General features: G+C 39.4%; 1 pseudogene; it reads left to right on the forward strand.

Moving 5' to 3' along the window:
* The first annotated feature begins 13746 nt into the window (after positions 1-13746).
* Positions 13747-15728, forward strand: LOC113426445 (proto-oncogene Mas-like; annotated as a pseudogene).
* The last annotated feature ends 724 nt before the right edge of the window (positions 15729-16452 follow it).

A 16452-nucleotide genomic window follows, 5' to 3' on the forward strand; every position in this document is an offset into this window, starting at 1 on the left:
GGCCTTATTTTTTTTTGACTCCCGAAAAAACGGCTAGGGCGTCTTTTCATGGGTGACTTAATTCCCCCCCTTGCATCCTCGGGCGGGTGGGCGGTGACAGCTTGGATGTTGACTTTGGCATTGGTGGGGCACTTCGTATCGGGAGACCTTCCGCCACCGTTTCTTTCCCTTCTCCCCATGCTGCTGCGGCGTTTAGAGTGCTGTGGCATTTGGCGCAGCCATGTGCCGCCAGCCAGGGTTCCTCCCTGCAACCAGAGCCCAGCGGAGACACTCAGCTTCAGGCACTCTTGTCACCGCCTTCCCTTCACCTTCGAAGGCAAAGCCAATTCTTTTAAAAATGATGCCCTACTACTGGTATGACAAAGCCTCCCCTGCCCAAGAGGGCAGCCCAACCCCACGTGGGTAGGCGAATCTCCCGGGGCAGCATCGCAGGATCGGCCCACCCCGGGAGAAGCGCCCAGCTGCCATTCCTGCCTGGAGTCAGGCAGAGCGCGAAGAACTTCACCTGGGGTGCCCAGCGCAGCTGACAGGCGGGCCCTCCTACCCGCCAGTGGAGCTCTCGCCAAGGCAGCAAGTGCCTCCCCGCCGGGCCCTCTGCTCATCCCGCCAGGGCCGCACCGGAGCGAGCCACAGGTGCACGCCTGCCTGCCAAGCGAAAGAGCCGGGCCCACCCAAGCTTGGCTTCCTTCCCAAGTCCCTCCAGCCCGAACCCAAAGGAGCCACCAGGAGAGGCTGCCCGAGGCATCCATGGACAGGGAGGCAAGGCCTGCACCGCATACTCCTCCGAGCTGAGCCCCACCGAGTGAGCGTCTCTGCCCGATGCCCATGCCACTGCAGCGTTTGGAGCTGCCGGCACATTTGGAGATGCGTGGGGATGGGACGGGCTGGGCGAGGGGTGGAAAGGATGGGCGGCTTCGGGCTCTCTCCGCCGGACCCGCCGGCCGGGGAAGCAGCGCTGCTGTCACCTTGTCTCCCTGTCCGTGGATGGGTAGGCGCTATCACTGCCTCGGGCAGCCTCTCCCGGTGGCCCCTTCAGGTTCAGGCTGGAGGGACTTGGGAAGGAAGCTAAGCTCGGATCGGCCCAGCTCTTTTGCTTGGCAGGCAGGCATGCACCCGTGGCTCACTTTCCCGACTCTGCCCAGCCCGCCCGGCTCCAGCACAGCCCTAGCTTGATGAGCAGAGGGCCCAGTGGAGAGGCACTCGCTGCCTTGGCCAGAGCTCTGCCACTGGGCAGGAGGACCCGCCTGTCAGCTGTGCTGGGTGCCCCAGGCGAAGCTCTCCACTCTCTGCCCGGCGCCAGGCAGGGATGGTGGCTGGGCGCTTCTCCCGGTGTGGGCCGATCCTGTGCTGCAGCCCCGGGAGATTCACCTCCCCACGTGGGGTTGGGCTGCCCTCTCAAGCAGGGGAGGCTTTGTCGTACCAGTAGTAGGGCGTCATTTTTTAAAGAATTGGCTTTGCCTTCGAAGGCGAAGGGAAGGCAGTGACAGGAGCACCTGTAGCCGAGTGTCTCTGCCAGGGTCCGGTTGCAGGGAGGAGACCTGGCTGGCCATGCATGGTTGTGCCAAACGCCACGGCGTTGCTCTAAATGCCGCGGCAGCACAGGGAGAAGGGAAAACAACAGTTGCGGAAGGTCTCCCGATATGAAGTGCCCCACCAGTGCCAAAGTCAATGCAGGCAGCACCATATCTGGGTGTGCAACAAAAGTACTTCCTAACGACAAGCCCCCCCCCCAACATTCCTCCCCATTTCGCATGATTAATATAGGCCTTAATTTGGGGGGAGGGGATTAATTTGATTTTATGCCTATAAAATATGCTGGGACTTCCTATTGGGGGAGGCCGTATTGTTGGAGAAACACAGTAGATGGATGGGTGTGTAGATAGATGATAGACAGGCAGACAGACAGACAGAAGCAAGCAGATTTAGCTGGAAAAATGGTCTGTATATGAATAGGGGAGCAGAAGAAAGTTTAGGACTTGGGAAAGTTAGCTAAAAAAGCACCCCAGCAAAAAAATGTAAACTACATATATACAATTGGTAACCCAATCTAGTCACCAACTGTCCTGGAGGAGAATTTTACGTGCAGATCATAGATGATGGCTACACTCAATTTGTGTTGGGATGACAGGCAGACAAGATTATATGGAAAAAACAATACAAAACTACTTTTCTACTGTACTGGTGCTAAGGAAGCCCCATTCACCCCTGAAGGACATTTCTATGTTATACTGCCCAATGGCAAAATATAAGAAGATTCTCACCTGGTAAACACATATAAATTCCAGGGCTGTCAGTCATACTGACCGGTTTATGTACATGTGAATTAAGCCACAAAATAATCATAATCATAGCCCTAATCTGAAATAAGAGTGAATGCCTGGCGGCAAATCACAACATGAGTTTTCATAATCACAACATGAGTTTGCATTCACTCTTATTTCAGATTAGGGCTATGATTATGATTATTTTGTGGCTTAATTCACATGTACATAAACCGGTCAGTATGACTGACAGCCCTGGAATTTATATGTGTTTACCAGGTGAGAATCTTCTTATATTTGTCTCTTTGTCCCTCATTGCACTTCTAAACCTCTAGTTTGGATAAAAACCATGCAACAATATTAAAAAAGAGAGACATGAAAACTCAGCTTTACTTTGGTTTACAGATTAATGTTTTTCCCCACTATACAAGTTAAATATACAAAACCCCAACACAATTGGAACTGTAGTGGAAAACCGCAATTTAATACCGTACTTGAGGTTAACTCCTCATCCAGGACTTCACCTCATTCTCTCACCAAACACACTCTAAATTTTTCCTGCCAAAAATCTGACAGAAGGTTCCCCTTATTTTCCCTGTGCATATTAGGCAGGTTGATGATTTAAAGGGCCAGCTGCAATCTGCTACAAATGGACAAAGAATGAAGTTCAGGGATAAATAGGTGGATGGATGGATGGATGGATGGATGATAGATAGATAGATAGATAGATAGATAGATAGATAGATAGATAGATAGATAGATCGCAGAAGTGATATTCAGCAGGTTCCAACCAGTTCTGGAGAACCGGTAGCGGAAATTTTGAGTAGTTCAGAGAACAAGCAAATTCCACTCTGATTGGACATTTTACAGTATTCTTCTTCTGCCACATGCACCAAGCCACACCCACAGAACTGATAGTTTTAAAAAATGAATCCAAATAGGTGGGTAAGTAGGTAGGTTGACAGATAGGTAGGCTAGATAGATGATAGAAAGAATGAAAGTGATAAATGAGAGATGAATGAGAGATGAAGGATTAGGTATGTAGATAGGTCGATAGATCGATAGATCGATAGATCAATCGATAGATCGATCGATAGATCGATAGATAGATAGATAGATAGATAGATAGATAGATAGATAGATAGATAGATAGATGCCAAAATGGAATGCCAAAAATAATCTTCTAGAAAGGGTTTCTCAACCAAAGGAGACGGGTTTATGATCTGTGTACTCCTAGAATTCCACAGCCAGACAGTTCACGTATCTTAAAATGTTGGGGGAGGATTCACCACTAGAGATGATTGACTGATCAAGAAGATGTCATCCCAGTGCCATCTTTCTATTAGTTTTGATTTTGGTATAGTTTAATTTTTTTTAATCTGCATAGTATTAATATTTAAATATATTTAACTGTTTTTCTGTTTGCTTTATAACTTGTAAGTCACCTTATAGGGGAAATGGGTTGTTTAAAATTTAACAAATGAAAATAAATAAAATAAAGTCACTGATGTTGAGAAACACCGCTGTAAAGAATATTTCAGATTTTCTGAGAATGCTGAATTCTGAGTTCATTCCTGGAATGAACATTCTGGGATTTGAAGTCAACTCATCTTAAAGCCACTAAAAACTTCTTCTTTAGAAGATTGTTCATTCTGTATCATGTATGAACAAAATTTGTATCCTTATCTGGGATATTCCATGGTTTGGTGAGTAACTTTTATTTGTTTTAGGCGTAGAAGATTATTAATGTTGTTATTATGATTTTCATTATGTTTGGATGGATTTTTAATTTGTTTTCTTGTCTCACTGTTAGAAAGAAGACAATGGGATTCTGTTTGATTAAGTAAAGTTGATTAAGTAAAGTTGAACCAGTTCTCATTAACTTGAGCCATTCTGAGCCAAGGCTGCGGAATAAGGTTCATGTCAATTTTTCTCCAAGGGCTGAATAAGTCTTCCAGCCTGGAAGCAACAGGCCAGTATCATTTAAGTCCATCTCTGTCCACAATATGTGTTAAAGAGGTTCCTCTCAAGTTGCTCGTATATTAAGAACTTCAAGGAAATGAGGTGGGTGACACAAACAAGATTGCTATATTTCACTCTGAGAAGCAGATTGGAAAAACAGCTTTGAGATCACTTGAACTTTTCCTGAAGCACATCCATATGGAGATTCTCAATCATTTAGGTCATGATTGTCCCAAAGACAGTTTTTCCAAAAGACAACTGGACCTTCTTGGTGGGTTTTTTTTTTCCTTGAAGACATTTCATTTCTTACCCAAGAGGCTTCTTCAGTTCTGAAACAAAACAACTGGAAAAAGATTTCCACAGAACTGTCCTATTAGTCATCAGATTTCATGTTTCCTTCTTCCTCCTGACGTCAAGGCAACCTTGCCTTCTGGTAACTGAACAAGTTTTTGTAATTTTTCTTGTCAAGGATTTCAGAAATGGTTTGCACCAGTGATGGGATCCTACTTGTTGCACTACCGGTTTGGTGATCATGTGTGTGTGCATGCGCGCCTAATGCACGCATACCTAACGCATGTGCGCAGCTTTCCCCACATCAGCTGAGGCTCTGCTGCACCAACTCGGCTGAGAGGATAAAGAAGAGAAAAGTGCAGGGGCAGGTGGGGAGGGCTGATCCTGCTCTCAGCTGATTGTGGGAGGCTTTTTTTTTACTACCGGTTCAGATGAACCGGTCTGAACTGGTAGCATACCACCACTGGTTTGCACATCCTTCCTTCGTGTACCTGAGAGAAAGTGATGGACCCAAGGCCATCCAGCTGGCTTCATGACAAAGGCAGGACTAGAATTCACAGTCTTATGCCTGTTGGAATAAATTTCCTGAGTTAGTTCCCAGCTGGGAAAAAAACACAGATGCTGAAAAGAAAGTGGGATTCTTTAATGAAGAAAGGTAAAAAGCAGGTGTGACACAGCCCCAGCGTTCTTGATTTGCAAGCAGCTTGGAAGTATGAATCTGAACTGTTTATGCTTAATTCCCCTTTGAAGCTTCTGCAACTTGATGGTTTATTTGTGTGCCTCTAGTTAAAGTGATTGCTCTGGATCCTGTCTTTCTGCCTTAATAGATTAATCCTGTCCCAGGGTCTTTCCTATCCTGGGGTTAATCTTGTCAGGGGACAGGAAAAAGGGAGTTTCAATTTTGCTTTGGTGAGCTATTTTTAGCCTGATTCTCCTTATCTTAATTTTTCTACTTAACTGTTTCTAATTGTCAGCTCTGTTAGCAGAGCTGCTCTGAGTTTTTACTTTCAGCTGGTGATTCTTGGTTTTTTTAAAGGGGGAAGGGCTGGCTTGAGTTTCTTGGCATGGTTTTCTGGGGTTTTTGGTGCTGTGAGGTTTCTGGCACTGTCCTTTTTGGGATATACTTCCCACATGCCTTTAATCACTACATCAAACTAGGTGTAGAATTTCAGGATTTCAGTTCCAGGTTTTGTACAGCATCTTTGAATAGGTGTGATGTGCCCAGAAAATCCAATCTTGCTGATTGTTGTTGGAGTTAGATGCAGAAGGGCTCAAGGTTGACTCAGCCTTCCATCCTTCTGAGATTGAGGTCATTCAAATCAGGACCCAGATTTTTGGAGTCAATATGCTGACCATATGCTCAGAAAGTACTGTAAAGCATTATGGAGCTGTATGCTATTGCTATTTATTTGTTAACAAGGACAGAGATAAAGTGTGATTACACCCAGGGCAAAGTTCTTATTAAGTTCCTCTTTTTGCTGGCTTTTATGAAGTTGAGTAAAAAAGAGTGACAAGAGAATTTCAAAGAAAAAGCAAAACAATTCAGTGTGATGACGTGATACTTTTCCATCATAAATGTTGGAGTTGTAAAGTTGGCTAATAAGGATAACATATAAAGTGACTTATAACATATATGTTACCCTATTAGCCAACTTTACAATATTATTAACTCCAACCTCAGTTAAAATGAACCAATAACTTAAGAAATAAACACAGCCTTAGGTTAAAATGTAAATCAGTAAATTGATCAGTCATGTTAAGTGTCCCAAATACATTAGAATTTCAAAGGATTATCATGCAAGCAGAAGAACATTATTCCTACACAGAATTAAAAGGAATAGAATAGAATAGAATAGAATAGAATAGAATAGAATAGAATAGAATAGAATAGAATAGAACAGAACAGAATAACAGAGTTGGGAGGGACCTTGTAGGTCATCTAGTCCAACCCCCCACCAAAGCAGGAGACCCTACACCATTTCTGACAGATGGAAGTCCAGATGGTAGTCTCTTCTTGAAAGCTTCCAGTGATGAAGCTCCCACAACTTCTGAAGGCAACTTCTGTTCCATTGGTTGATTGTTCTCACTGTCAGAAAGGTTCTCCTTATTTCTAGGTTGAATCTCTCCTTGTTCAGATTCCAGAAGAATCAAGAATCATAATGTACAACACTTAATGATAGTCATAGGGTACAATCAACAATCAAATCATACTAGGAAACAGTCAATATAGATCGTAAGGATACAAGCGACAAAGTTACAGTCCTACAATCACAAGTGGGATGGGATGGGTGATAAGGAGTGATGAGAAGATTAACAGTAATAGTAGTGTACACTTTGTAAATAGTTGAACAGTGTTGAGGGAATTATTTGTTTAGCAGAGTGATGGCTTTCGGGGAAAAACTCTCCTTGTGTCTAGTTGTTCTGGTGTGGAGTGCTCTATAGCGTCATTTTGAGGGAAGGAGTTGAAACAGTTTATGTCCGGGATGTGAGAGGTCTGTAAATATTTTCACAGCCCTCTTTTTGACTTGTGCAGTTTACAGGTCCTCAATTGAAGGCAGGTGGGTAGTAATTGTTTTTTCTGCAGTCCTAATTATCCTCTGAAGTCTGTGTCTTTCCTGTTGGGTTGCAGAACCAAACCAGATAGTTATAGAGGTGCAGATGATAGACTCAATAATTCCTCTGTAGAACTGTACCAGCAGCTCCTTGGGCTGTTTGAGCTTTCTGAGTTGGCGCAGAAATAATGTTGTGCTTTTTTGATTATGTTTTTGATGTTAGGTGTCCATTTTAAGTCATGTGATATAGTAGAACCTAGAAATTTGAAGGTCTCTACTGTTGATACTGTGTTGTCTAGTATTGTAAGAGGTGGTAAGTATAGGAGGGTTTCTTCTAAAGTCTACCACCATTTCTACGGTTTTGCGTATGTTCAGTTCCAGATTGTTCCGGTTACACCACGAGGCAAGTTGTATAACCTCCTGTCTCTATGCAGATTCATTGTTGTCTCAAATGAGACCAATCACTGTTGTGTCATCAGCAAACTTCCGTATTTTAACAGATGGATTGTTTGAGATGCAGTCATTGGTATATAGGGAGAAGAGAAGTGGAGACAGCACACAGCCTTGAGGGGGCCCTGTGCTGATTGTACAGGTATCGGATGTGATTCCACCTAGCTTCACCTGCTGCTTCCTGTCTGTTAGGAAGCTTATGATCCACTTACAAGTGTGTTCAGGTACCGCTAGTTGGTTTAATTTACAGATCAGAATTCTATCTCAGATTTCAAAATATAGAGGAAGAAAAAGGACAAAATCTAGCTGCGATAATGATAGAAATATTGGCTGAAGCCTTGGAAATAACAGAGGAGAAGATGATGGATGGTGTAGATGAGGTATACCGAGTTTTTACAAGATATGCGATGAGAAATAATCTACCAAGAGAGGTTCATATCAGATTTACAAAAAAGCCATTAAAACACAAATATTACAAGTGGCAAGAGAGAAAACGTTGAAATACAAAGGCAAAGAGATTGTGGTCTTAAAACAAATACCTAGAAGAGTGAGAGAGATGAGAAGAGAATATCGATTCCTGATATTCCTAAAATGTTATTGAAAAAAGAGGTGAATTATAGATGGCTGATCCCAGAAGGACTAATGTTTACATGGCAAGAACGGAGACATAGAATTGATTCAATTGAGAAAGCAGAATTATTCTATGCAGAATTTTTGGGAAGGAGAGAGGAAGAGGCAGAAAAAGAGATTTCACTAATTGAATTTCAAGAGGACCAAATGGGGACTGAAAAAGAAGAAGGCGCAGTAGGTGGACAGGTGGAGATCCAAGAACAACGTGAACCAAGATCTACAAGAGCTGCCAAACCTAAATACAAAATATAACTATGGAAGAGAAAAAACTGATTACAATGAATATAAATGGACTTAATTCAGCTGTTAAAAGAAGGAAAATTTTTCATAAATTAGAGAAATTAAAATTTGATATAATTTGTCTACAAGAAGTACATATTAAAAAACAATATGAACAATTGTTGGTACAGCCAAAATTAGGGAAAATATTCACTTCTTTGACTCAATGTAAGAAAAGAGGAGTGGTTTTATACATTAAAGAGACTATCCCAGCAAAATTGATCCATACTGATGAAGATGGAAGAGTATTAATGGTGGAAATAATGGACAACAATATGAAAACACTCCTGATTGCAATTTATGCCCCGAATGATAAACAAGAAGAATTTTACAAAAAATTACACATGAAAATAATCGGACTGGACTATGTTAATATAGTCAGGATGATGGTAGAATGTTTAAAGCAGGAAGGAACATAGCACATCTCTAGTGATCTATTGAAGATTCGGGTGAAGATGGGGGCCAATTGGTCAGCACAGACTTTTAAGCAAGAAGGAGTTATCTTGTCTGGCCCTGGTGCTTTTCCTGGCTTCTGTCTGTGTGATAGATCTTACACTTCTTTTTCTGTGATCACCAGAGGTTATGAACCCAATGGATTGGGGCCAGTTGTAGGAGGCTTGGCTGTTGTTGTTAAAATACTGAAATGCACAGTGCTTTGTATTTTATGGTTAATTTCTGTTCAGTAATATACTGTTGTGCATGCTTTTATATGACAATTGACAGTAGAAGCAAGAAAGGATGATAGGTGGAATTAATTTCAAATGGAGAAGTGTGTGTGTGTGTGAGGGGGGAAGGGGGGAGGGAGGGAGAGGGAGAAATGGAGAGAGATATGCAGATGGAGACAGAAGCAGAGATTGCTCATGCCAGTAAAATCCTAATTCTATATAAACATTACACATCATCCATCCCCATCCAAGATTTCAGCCTAGTAAAGTGAGCTAATCATTTCCCCCCATTATCTTCAATGAAGATTTAAGCTTTTTTTCTGTTAATTTGACTCCTATCCACTGGATCATCAGCAGAGTATTCTTGTTTAAAAGCAATTCTAGAATGCTTTTTTTTGGGGGGGGGGGAATATTTTTCAAACTAATCCCAACATCATCCCCATCCTATGGTTTTAGCACATCAAAGAGCAAATTCTGTTTAACACGTGCTCAGATGTGCTACTAATTACCCCGATGTTGTTGTTGTTTTACTATCCCTGAGGGATTTCAAAATCCATTTATGAAAGTACAATTTGTTTTTCCTGCCTTGTGGAATAACCACAGTGTACAAACAACAACAACAACAACCCAGGGTTCTTCCAAAATCCTCTTAAATTTCATTGTCATCATTTTTTTCCCAGGACGTTCCAATAATGGTTGTCAGTTTACTCCAGTCCACCATCTTCCCTTAACTGTACCCAAATTGAAATTGAACTCTGTGTTTTTAATCAGGATTCTAAAAGTCTCTTCCAAGACCACGAGCTTCCCAGAACAATTTCGGATTATTACTTCTAATTCTTTACATGTTTTATATGCAGCTCATCCCACACGTGAGGGAGAGTAGAGACCCTCTTGCACCTCATATATCTGGGTCTACCTTTCACTATTATTACTTTGCTGTTCATATTGTTTATTCTTACTAATGTTGTCAGGATTCCGGTGATTGCCCAATTTAAATCATGAGCTTTGAGCTCAAGATTTATGAGGAGCAACACACTGGCATTAACCTGAATGCAACTAACTAGCCTAACCAGCATTGAAAGTGTTTGGCATTCTAGTGAAAAAAACGATATCTCTGGGCTTTGTATCCATATTTTCCTGTGTTAGCACATTCATCCTCATAATAATGCTCTCAGAGTTTTCTAGAAAGAAGAGTTCCTCATTTTCTAGCAAGGGTGATTTCAGAATAAAAGATACACTTATTTCCTAATAGTTGTGCTCCCACCCCTACCTGTATGTACCCAAACATACATAAAGCAATTCTGTAATACATTCTGCTGAAGGATGAAGGAGCAGTCACAGCTCTTCTGCAGTCAGAGCTGAGGTTAGGAAGAAAAACCTTGATATCTGCAAGAAGACCTAGCAGAGATCTAGAAGGAGACCTTCTTTTCGTGGTTTTCTTCAAAAAATAGGAAAGACATTCATAGAAACTTTTCTTGTTACTCGTGTCTCCTCTTCTATTTATTATCCTTCATCATATACAGCCTTGTCTCCAAAGAATTTGATGGATAAAATTGCTTCCTTGCTTCCTAATAGGCAGAGAGAATTTTTAAAAGTATTATTTCATGTCACATATATATATATATATCATATACGTAATGTATATTTCACTGCCTCGACCCCCACTTTGAGGGAGATGGCCAGTTAAGAAATTTGATGTATAAATAAATAAATTCATAAAATAAAATCTATGTAGAGGAAGGTCAAATGCACCGGACTACTACTAAAATATTTCTGCAATGAGAGAAATGGAAATAATTTGTCAGACTATTATCTTTTTTAAAAAAATATTTTTTCTTGCTGTGCAATTAATTACATATTGTAAAATCTCCATTCCCTCCCCACCCCACTAACCTGCTTTCCAGCTCCGTTCTCCTGTGCTGGGCAACAAAAGAAGACCCAGCCAATCAACTGGGACTTGGGAGGCAGAGAATACATGGGGGCAGGGCCAGTCAGAGGTGGTATTTGTCAGTTCTCCAAACTACTTAAAATTTCCACTACCGGTTCTCCAGAACTGATCACAACCTGCGGAATAACACCTCTGGTGACATTGTAATTTTCTTTTCTTTTTTAATTTTAATTTTAAAAAATTCTTTATTGAAATTCAAAATATTAAAAAGTTTAGAAAACTTCAGAATATTAAAAAGCTTACAAAAAATTATATAATAGCAGATGTGTCAATACCTTTTCAACATCATTTTCTTGACAATATTTATTTATTTATTTTTATTTATTTATTTATTTGATTTGCCAATTGTTTACAAGATAATAAGTATAAGTGTATACATAGTTGTGAATACATGAAATGGGTACATATAAGAAAAATAAAAGAAGAATAAGAGAAACAACAGGACAGGGACGGTAGGCACGTTGGTGCGCTTATGCACGCCATAAATACAATATCTAGAATTAATACTTGACAGTTGTTTATAAAATCAGTAATACTAATTCACAGTGCCTTGATAACATTAATAAAAAGATATATATATTATATATTATGTATGATATTCAGCTTTGTTCGGGTATTTTCCCATGTCATTATAGTTGTGCTTTTAAAGTTGTAGCAACGTTTCGGCAGAATCTCATCTGCCATCATCAGGCTGTGTTGCAACTTCTTGAGTTCTTGTGGTGTAATTTCTTGAGTTTTCTGATGTGATATCCTGAGTGGGTGGCTGTGATGTAGCATTCTGGGTTTTAGTCTTTGAGTTTGGGGTCTGGGTCTGTGTTCTTGACGTGTGTCAGCTTGTTTGGTTTTGGGGTCGGGGGGTGCGACAGCTGGTGAAGCAGCCGTGGTCTGTTTTCTGGATGGTGGTTGTCCTTCGTTTATAGGATAGGCTTGGGCCTGGGTCTGATGAGAGGGATTGGCGGTGGTGTCCCATGTTGTTTTGGGTCTGGTTTTGGTTTTTGTGGCTGGGACTCGTTTGTTGGTGAGGGCTAGCTTCCACTTTTGTATGCTCCATCCCTTATATGGGTAGACCAGGTTGCCCTGATAGGAAAAACAATTAATCTCTCCCCTAGTACAGCCTTCAAACCAAGGAGAGCCCGTGACTTAGCGGTTAATACATCTACCTAATATGCAAGTAGCCTGGATTTGAATCCCAGAAGGGTATGGCTAGCTGATGAGAGCTAAATAGCTTGAAATAGATCTATACTAGTCTTCTTTAATTTCTTGTTGGTAAATATAAATTTAATGCAGAAGCTGTGGATGTTCCAACACACTTAAATTCCTTTATGCTTTTTTAAAATGTTTACTAGCTTTGGTTTCTCTTCTCTTCTTGGCAAGTTTCATAGTTTGTTCTGACATCCAGTTTTCTTTCTCCTCTTCTTTTATTTTTGGCAGTATCTTTACATATTCATCCTTAACAACCTCTTTAACTTAATTCCATAATTCCTCTAGTTCTCTGTCAGCGGTTCTTAATTTTCTCCTTGAAAATGGTGGGTATACTGTATATTGAAAATGGTGGGTATACTGATGATATTGTAGAAAAAATGACTACAAATAACTTCTCCTCCTCCTCCTCCTCCTCCTCCTCTCCTTCTCTCCTACTCCTATTCTGGCTTGCATATAGGCAGCTTATGATGTGTTGCACAGTAAGCACATGGCCATGTCAACATCCTCCTCCAGGACAATGAGGCAGAACAGCTGGAATTGTAGGGGAGCATGCTATGATAAACCAAATGAGAAATAATTGAGGAAAGTTGTCTCATTAAAAGGCATCTCTGTCCAGAAAAGAAAAATATTTGGTACCAGATATATATCTACAATGCCATCAAACCCATGGTTACTTTGGCTCTTTCATGAAGAACTAAGAATCTTGGACCAACACAAATTAAACATAAGCTCTGGCTGAGAATAGAATAGAATAGAATAGAATAGAATAGAATAGAATAGAATAGAACAGAACAGAATAGAATACTTTATTGGCCAAGTGTGATTGGACACACAAGAAATTTGTCTCGGTGTAAATGCTCTCACTATACATAAAAGAAAAGATACATTCGTCAAGAGTCAAGAATCATAAGTTACAACACTTAATGATAGTCATAGGGTACAATAAGCAATCAAATCATACTAGGAAACAGTCAATATAAATCGTAAGTATACAAGGGACAAATTACAGTCACAAGTGGGAGGGGATGGGTAATAAGGAATGATGAGACGATTAACAGAAATAGTAGTGCAGAGATAGCGTAACCCCTTCAGAGCTAATTTTGGGAAAATACAGGAAATGCCCTGTCATTCTATAAACAAGCTTTAGGTCTTGTTGGCATTGAGACTAATCCAGTTCCTCCCCATCCAGACTCCATCAACATCTAGACATTGAAACAGGACCTCCAGTGTGACTTCTCACCTGTGCAGTCAAAAATATAATATATTATGTGGGCTTATAACCTGCCGATTATGCTTTTAACTTAATTTTAATGAGGTTTAATATGGTGTTAGAAAATTGGCCCTTAAGCTGCTTAAATAACATTTGTTGCAATAATTTCCTTCCCATCCCTACTTTCCTTAGACCTTATGAGGATGGATGATGACTCCCACTTCAAATCAGGAAGTCCTAAGGATGACGAAACTATATAGTTAGTGTGCTGTGGCATAAACCTCTTAAGCCCTGAATGCAGTTGGAGGTAATGTCAGAAGGTATCACTGTCTCTTTTAGTGTCCCTCATTGCCACTTGAAAGCAAAATGGCATTCAAACTGCTACATTTATTTCCCAGTGATTTTGGGAAATTAGTTAGATTTTCATGACTTTGGGTACAAATTCATGGCATCAGGGATCTGATGTTCTCCAGAACATGGAACTCTGCCTTCCATTGGCATCAGTCAGAATAATCAGCAGTGAGGGTTGTTGGGAGTTATAATGAGAAGCATCTAGAATACTTATGGATAAAAAGCTTGTATCTATTATATTATATTATATTATATTATATTATATTATATTATATTATATTATATTATATTATATTATATTATATTATATTATATTATATTATATTATATTATATTATATTATTATATTATATTATATTATATTATAATATTATATTATATTATATTATATTATTATATTATATTATATTATATTATATTATATTATATTATATTATTATTATATTATATTATATTATATTATATTATATTATATTATATTATATTATATTATATTATATTATATTATATTATATTATATTATATTATATTATATTATATTATATTATATTATATTATATTATATTATACTATTACATTACATTACATTACATTACATTACATTACATTACATTACATTACATTACATTACATATAGCAGCTATTCTCCAGCCACACAAGAACAGAGAATTGGAATTACCGAAGTTAACTTTTGATTGTAAAAAAAAATTGTCCACCAATCTTTGCACTAAAAAAAGTCTGGTTAATTCTGTAATAAGGATTGGTTTCCTTTTGTTCTCTTTCTGTCAACAGATCAGACTCTGGATGGTTAAATTTGGTTAAGAGTTCTGGTAGGGAAGAAGTTGCAAATGTATTACATGAAGCCTATATTTTAATTCTAAGCTTGAGAAATAATATCAAGGTAAATATGAATGTTGTAAATGGTGGAATGGTGAAAAATGTAGCACAAAGACTATATCCAGATGATGCACTGCTTGAGGAAAAAATGGAATCTTTGTAATTTTGTAATTTTTTATTTGAAAAATAAAAAAAAATACTATGCAAAAAGAATGTTTCAACTTCTCCATTTGATGTTCGATTTAATACTCTAACATGAAATCTTATCAATTGATTCATTGCAGTTATTTGTGTTTTGGGACTGGTGGGAAATGGAAAGACAATTTATATTCTGACCAATTCCATTAAGAGAAATTCTTTCGCCATTTTCATCTTGAATCTCTCCATCGCTGATTTTGTGTCCTCAAATTCCAGTTGTTGCAGTTATATTTGTAGTGGTGTCACTTCTGGGTCACAAAACTGACCTTGTCCATACCATTCAATTCTTTATTTTTTTGAGCTCTTCTTCACTGCTAGCCAGTTTCTGCTGATGGCCATCAGCCTGGACAGGTGTGTGGTGTTCACTTCCCACTCTGGCATCGCTGCCATCGCCCTCTATATTCCTCCAAACTTGTTTGTGGCCTCATCTGGATCCTCTCTTTCTTGATCTCTGCTGTAGACGTCATTCTCTCCCGGATCAGCAGCTCACCTTTGCTTTTCCAGCTTATTGCAAATGGTTTACTTTGTACACCTGTTATGATTGTCTCCACTGCAACCCTTTTGATTCACATGAGGTCTAAATTGCAATGCAATCAAAGGAAGCTGCTCACCAACACTTTGCTGATTCTCCTTTGTTTCCTCCTTCTCTCTCTCCCAATAAATGCCTTTTATGCATATTTGGATCCACCTCATAACATTCTCATGACCATTGGATTCGGATGTGCCTCTCTCAACAGTAGCACCAACCCTCTTCTTTATTTCTCAATTGGGAGGAAGAAGAGGGGAAGAGAGCAGCCCAGAATATCTTTCAAAGTTGCTCTGCAAAGAGTTTTCAAGGATGAACAGGACAGCTCAGAAGACCAGAAAACTCTGAAGGAAGACAAGTTGTGAAGTGTTGCTGACCCTGTATATTCAATATTTTCTACTGTTGCTTAATTTGGTATATAATATGTGTTTTCAATAAGGATGTGTAACACGGATGCGCTCTACAAGAGGCAGCTACAACACTCAAAACCACAAAAAAACATGGTTGCATTCATAGTTTTTAAAGCTAGCAAAACATTTATATGAAAGATGTCTTTCATTTTGTTCCATTTGTTGGTTTGTTTTCATAATAAGAGTTTTGTAGCAATAATTGTTAGTTCATACTGGATGAAATGTTTTAAAGCTTTAGCCTTTATCATCATTTAAAATGTTATGCTTTGTTGTATATTTTCCAAGCATTATCACCAAATTCTAAAGTTTGAAATTCAGTCAGCCACTATAATTAACTTAGTAACTTCCATTAATAGCTTAGTAACCTCCATTTTTGAAATGAAGTTGTTGATTGAATTGTAAGTTATTTGAAAGCTTGAACAGTTTTAAATGTTGAGGTACACTGATGTCTGTTTATATTTTACATTATGCATAGTAGAGTTTATATCAGTTATAAAAGTAGCACAAATAAATCAGTGGTAGGATTCAAAAATTGTTATTACTGGTTCTGTGGGCATGGCTTGGTGGGCGTGGTGTGGCTTGGTGGGTGTGGCAGGGGAAGGATAAAATCCCATTCCCTCTGCACTCCACTAACCTGATTTCCAGCTCTGTTCTCCTGTGCAGGGCAACAAAAGAAGAC

The sequence above is a fragment of the Notechis scutatus genome, chromosome 3, assembly GCF_049901735.1.
Source record: "Notechis scutatus isolate UNSWTSFEM ecotype Mainland chromosome 3, rNotScu1.2, whole genome shotgun sequence".
NCBI classification, from domain to species: Eukaryota; Metazoa; Chordata; class Lepidosauria; order Squamata; family Elapidae; genus Notechis; species Notechis scutatus.